The sequence below is a fragment of the Trichosurus vulpecula genome, chromosome 2 (assembly GCF_011100635.1).
Source record: "Trichosurus vulpecula isolate mTriVul1 chromosome 2, mTriVul1.pri, whole genome shotgun sequence".
Taxonomy (NCBI): domain Eukaryota; kingdom Metazoa; phylum Chordata; class Mammalia; order Diprotodontia; family Phalangeridae; genus Trichosurus; species Trichosurus vulpecula.
In genome coordinates, this window is record NC_050574.1 from 30,516,791 (window position 1) to 30,523,042 (window position 6,252).

The window sequence follows — 6,252 nt, forward strand, 5'->3', positions numbered from 1 at the left end:
CTTCCCTCTCTCCTTCCTTCCTTCCTTCCTTCCTTCCTTCCTTCCTTCCTTCCTTCCTTCCTTCCTTCCTTCCTCCCCCCCCCCCTTCCTTCCAACCCAGGTCCTTTTCACTATTCTACTTAAGATAGCAGATTCTCTAGGAGGGCGAGGACCAACACTCCAGACCTGCCCTCCTGCCACCTGGAGAGGGCCAACACCAAGTTCTGAGGACAAAGCAAGAGTATCTTTGGATCCTCCCCATGTCCCAGGGGCTGCCTCCTCTGTGGCCTTAGTCCTGGAGGCCAAAGCTTACTGCTCTCAGAGCTGGATCCTGGGGCCGTGGCACCTTGTGGAGGCACCAGCATGGCCGAGATTCCACCTCCCATTAGCAGGACTAGCAGCCTGGGGTCGTGGAAGGGAGCCTGAGTTCACGTCCAGAAGATTGGAGCTGGAGTTGAGCCTTTACTTCCTGCATCAGTCTATGGTCATTTCCTCCTCTTCAGACCTCTGTTTCTTACTCTATGAAATGAGGATACTGGACTAGATGACATCTAAGATCCCTTTGTACTCTCAGAGGCCCCTTAGTCTAGAGTTGGAAGGGAGGCCATCTAGTCCAACCCTGCCATTTTACAGAAGGGGAAACTGAGGCCCAAGGAGGATCAGTGACTTGCCCAAGGTCACTCAGGTTGTAAGGGTCACAAGCAGGATTTGAACCCAGTTCCTCTGACTCCAGAGTCCAGCATTCTTTCTGCTCTACTCCCTTGTCTCTGCCTTCCCAGCCAACTTCCTGGTCCATTCTTAGGAGACCAGGGAAAAAGCAGATGGGGAAGTGAGGATGAATAAGGAATTTGGCTTGGAGAGGGGTGGAAGGCAGCAACATTTCCTCTTCCTCCCTTGGGGGGCTCCTTGAGCAGGCCACAGGGCAGACGTCAAGTCTGCTAGGGCTCCAATGTGACAGACAAATCCGCACCTCTGCTGGCCCCAGGTTCATACAGCCTCCAACAGCATCATGGAAGTAGAATACAATGCTTTGGAGTCATGGTAGCCAGTGAGGCCAATAGACAGAACCCCATCATCAGCCCAGGCAGCTGGTGCCCCCTGGTGCCAGGAGGCCAGCAGGAGCTGGGCACAATCTTCTGTGTTCATGCATCATTAGACTTTCCCATAACTGACTTCCCAGACTTGGAGAGTGCAAGAGGGGTGGGGGTAGGAGAGAGATGGGATGGGTGCTCATTTTCCTCTATGTTTGTGGTGAAAGTAGTCCTGGGAAGGAAATGTAGTGAAATGCAGATAATTAATAATAAGAAAACAATAACAATATCATGATTCCCAATTTGGAACCATGCTAAGAAGAGACTGAAAGGTCCATGCTCTCGGACAGAGAGGCATATACCCAGGGAGGTCACTGATAAAAACATAGGCTGCAAGACACCAAAATCACTTAAAATAGCCCCTTTGTAAATGGTAGGAAAGACCTGGAGACACAGAGGTTAAATGACTTGCCCAGGGTCACACAGCTATTAAGTGTCTGAAGCCAGATTTGAATTTAGTTCTTCCTGACTCCAGGTCCACTATTATATCCACTGTGCCAACTAGCTGCCTTCAAGGCAAACAGTGGTTAAGTGACTTGCTAGTAAATACCTGAAGTCTTATTTCAATTCGGGTCTTTCTGATGCCAAGCCCAATGCTTCGTGCACTATGGCACCCCCAAAAGGCCCCACATGTATGACTACACTGACATAAATGGAAAGGACAATGAAGCTGACCTCTGTGTAAGAATGTTGACCAAGGTTTGTCCTGGAGAAGAGTTAAGAAAGAAGCACACTTCTTTCTAGGCTTTGCAGAGGTGAGGGACTATGGATGCTAAATGCTGTATATACTGTCAGACATGGTCAATGTGTTACTTTGCTGAACTGCTTTTCCCCTTCCCCCCACCCAGTTTTTGTTTGTTTATTTGTTAAAAGGAAAGGTTCTCCATGTAGTGAAAGGGGTAGACGAGGATATTTTAGAAAATTAAAATGATATAAAAGACAAAAGATGGGCAGCTGGGGGATAGAACACCAGGCCTGGAGTCAGGAGGAACTGAGTTAAAATACAGTCTCAGACACTTACTAGCTGTGTGACCCTGGGCAAGTCACTCAACCCTGGTTGCCTCAGTTTCCTCATCTACAAAGTAAGAGGGAGAAGGAAATGGCCAACCACTCCAGTATCTTTGCCAAGAAAACCCCAAGTGGGGTCACAAAGAATCAGACATGACTGAAAAGACCGAACAACAACACAAAAGGCAGCAGTGAATGTGTTTTTAAAGCATTGTACGTTTCTAGAGTTCTCCAGGGGGTGCAAAGTGTTCTAATGCATTAGATTATCCTTACAATATCGCATGCAATTATTATGATTATTTTATATGTAATAATTATGACAGCTGATGTTTCTGTGACTCTTAAGGGTTTGCAAAGCGCTTCACAAATATCTCATTTGAGTCTCACAACAAGCCCGGGAGGTTGGGGCTATTTTTATCCCCATTTTCCAGAAGAGAAGACTGAGGCCAGAGACCAGAAATGACCGGCCAATGATGACGCAGCTCGTTAAGTGTCTGAGGCAGGGTTCGATCCCAGACCTTCCTGACCCTAGGTCCGGTGCTCTATGCCTAGGAAGGCAGCTCAGAGAGTTTGTATGACTTACCTATGGTCCCACAGGTAGCAAGAGTCAGAGAGGTCACTTTCAAACACAAGTCCTGCTGACTGCAAGACTGGCAAGGCCACATTGGACCACACTGCCAAAGAAGTCTCCGAGTTTAGGATTAAGAACTGCCAGTAACCCAGAATTCCAACTCTGAAATTGTTACAAATGCTTCTCTTCCCAGTTCATCCTTGAAACCTCCAAAAGTAATACTTGGATGCATCTTTTTAACAATAACACACACACACACACACACACACGCACACACACACACACACACACTCCTTTATCTTGGCTGGAACATCCTCACCTGATACAAACATAAAGTCTATCTAAGGGGAAAAATAACCACAGCTCCCACTCCCTTAACAAAAAACAAGGAGTTTTCTTAGCTCGGCAAAGCACCAGAAATTGGCCACATCCCCCGGTAAACCTGGATTTGGAGATGAGGGACCTGGGTTCAAATTGGAGCTCTTCATGGCAAGGAACTTCTCTCTGGGCCTCTGTTTCTTCATGTGTCAATTAAGGGGCTTGGTCAAGACGACCTCAAGGGTCCCTTTCAGCAACAGTTACCGTCCACCACCTATTAAGCACTGTCCAACCCAAGTGTCAAGAACCATTTACAGAAACCAATTTCATCTTCTGTTTCCCTGCTGGCCCTTTGCTGAAGCCCATTCTTTTTTCCCTTTGCTTTTTTCCTTATTTATGTGACATGATAGATTTTACCCTGCATTTGACCACTCTCTCATATTAACCATTCCTGTGGCATTTAGAGATGTCAGCCAGAAGTAGCAGAGATGCCACCATCTCCCTCCCTCAGCCTACATTCTCTATAGGTTTCAGAATCAAAGCCTGGGTTTCCAATAACAGGAGGTGTTGGATTTGATTTTTTTCCTTCTCTAGGGACCAAAATTGCTTTTATAGATGCATCTCTCTCTCTCTCTCTCTCTTTCTCTCTCTCTCTCTCTCTCTCTCTCTCTCTCTCTCTCTCTCTCTCTCTCTCTCTCTGTCTCTCTCTCTCTGTCTCTCTCTCTCTCCCCCCCTCTCCCTCTCTCCTCTCTCCTTTCTCTCTTCTCTGTCTTTGTCTATCTGTCTCTCTCTTGCTCTCTCTCTCTCTCTCCTTTCTCTCCTCTCTGTCTTTCTCTTTTCTCTCCTCTGTCTCTGTCTGTTTGTGTCTGTATCTCTGTCTCTCGTATCTCTGTCTCTGTCTCCCCCTAACCCCCCTCTCTTTCCCTCCCTCCCTCCAGCTCTCTCCTCTCTTTGTCCTTTCTCTCTTCTCTGTCTGTCTTTGTCTATATGTCTCTCTCTTGCTCTTTTTCTCTCTCTCTCTCCTTTCTCTCCTCTCTGTCTTTCTCTTTTCTCTCCTCTGTCTCTGTCTGTCTCTGTCTGTCTCTCTGTCTCTCATATCTCTGTCTCTGTCTCTATCTCCCGCCTCTCTCCCTCCCTCCCTGCAGCTCTCTCCTGTTTCTCCTCTGTCTTTTTCCTTTCTCTCTTCTCTGTCTCTCTCTGTCTGTGTCTCTGTGTCTGCCTCTGTCTGTGACAGTCTCTCTGCGTCTCTCTCTCTCTCTCTCTCTCTCTCTCTCTCTCTCTCTCTCTCTCTCTCTCTCTCTCTCCTACCACAGGCAGAGCTAGCCCATTTTCTCTCTAATTTATTGATGAGCACTCAGGGTAGAAAAAAAGAGGCTGCTGAAAGTGATATTGATGGCTTATTATGAAAGCATTCGGTCCTACACGCCTCACTACCCTTTAAACATTGCTTTGAACACAGAAGTTACTGAAAACCTAACACGCCTATAAATATTTGTCATAATTAAAGGAGGAAAAACACCGAGTGCTGTTGGAGGATAGTATTTCTTGTCTGACAGGCAGCAGAGCCCAAGCTGGTCAGCCCAGCATCCAGGACCAACCATGATGGCGGTGAAAATCTGCCCCCACCCTTCTCCCTTCCAATGGCTTCTCTGAGGGATGTTTCCAGCTGAACTTCTGCTCTCTGCCCTTTTCAAAGGCAAATGCCACCCACAACCTACATCAGAAATGCTTAGCACTGTAACCTCGAAGAGGCCAGGGAGGCAGAGTACTTGGTATTCAATCTGTGAGTAACTGCAGGGGAGCCATCTTGGGTGGGAAGCTGACTGATGGCATCTGATAAATGTGTCTATGTATAGGCAGGTTCCTAGTATCAAGGAATTAGAGCTAGGATGGAAATCAAAGCATAAGTCAGGGGTTTAAAGCTGGAATCTTAGACATTCCTGAGATCTGAGAGTCCATTTAATACAAGTCTCTCACTGTACAGATGAGGAAACAGGTCCAGAGAGTGCCTGCCCAAGGGTCACATGGTCAATGTGTGCCAAAAGCAGGACTTAAACCCTGACTCTGAGGCCAGCTGTCAGCTATTACCTATGCTGCCTCTGTCCACTCCTCCCACCCTCATTTACAGGTGGAGAAACTGAGGCCCAGAGAGATTTAGCAATTTACCCAAGGTCAAAAGGTTCATAGTATCATAGATTTAGCATTGGAAAAGATCTTAGATGTGCATTTAATCCAAGTCCCTCATTTTACATATGAGGAAACTGAGGTCCAGGTAGGTTTAGAGATTTGCCTAAGGAGACACATGTAATAATAACCAAAGGTGGGGTTTGAGCAAGGCTGATCTGTCTCCAGAGCCAGTGGCCTTCCCAGTAGCCCTTCATTTCCCTGATGTCATGGTCCTCTTTGAGAAGGAAGGACAAGCACAACAACCTAGGTGTTAGGGGCTGAATACCTACCCCTACCAGGAATATTTTCACTAATCATCTCCTCCACTCTGCCCCCAGGTCTCACTGTCACCTCGTTGTCTCATTTACCCTTGTCGTTCCTGAGATTCCAGGGCTCTGAGGATTTCTCCTGAATTCTTCCTCCCGAGAGCTAGTCAAGGAAGAGACACATTCAAATCCTGCCCATCTTTCCAGGCCTAAGGTGGGTCCCACCTCCTCCAGGACACCCATCCTAACTATGCCAGCCCTTGCAGACATGCCTGCCTCAAAAATCCTGCAGTGGGCAATTTCCCCACTTGGCAACCCACTGCCTGCTCTTCCATGATAAAGACTCCATGTGCATTTGTTTGCTCCCTGTAGCTGGACCTTGGACTTCTGGAGGATGGAGACCCCACCTCATACTCCTCTGTCTCTATACAACATTCCCTCCCCCTCTTCTCCGCTGCTCCCCAATAAAAGGTGAGTACCTCATGGGCAGGGACTGGTTCATCACTCCCTGGTACCTTTTTGGACAGAATTCGTGAATTCATCTGTATGGGGCACTCCCTGGGAGGAAACTCCCTTCATTGGATCAGGACCTGTTTTGCAACTTACATGCTTGGAATACTGCCCAGTTCCACTGTGAGGTTAAGTGTCTTGCTCATTGTCACACAGTCAGCAAGTATCAGAGATAAGACTTGAACCCGTCTTTCGTACACTGAGGCTGGCGGTCCATACCAGAGCCACCCCTTCAGCTGCATAGGGTAGACACTAAATAAATAATATTTACTAGCTGGATCAGTCACTGAACCTCAGATTGCCTCAGTTTCCTCATCTTTAAAATGGGGCTAATATTAGCACC

At 47.3% G+C, this 6,252-nt stretch overlaps 1 protein-coding gene across 1 annotated transcript in view; it reads right to left on the reverse strand.

Annotated features, from left to right (window-relative positions):
• PLCH2 (phospholipase C eta 2) overlaps positions 1–6,252 on the reverse strand; it is a 303,179-nt gene that overhangs the window by 39,463 nt on the left and 257,464 nt on the right. The window lies entirely within an intron of this gene.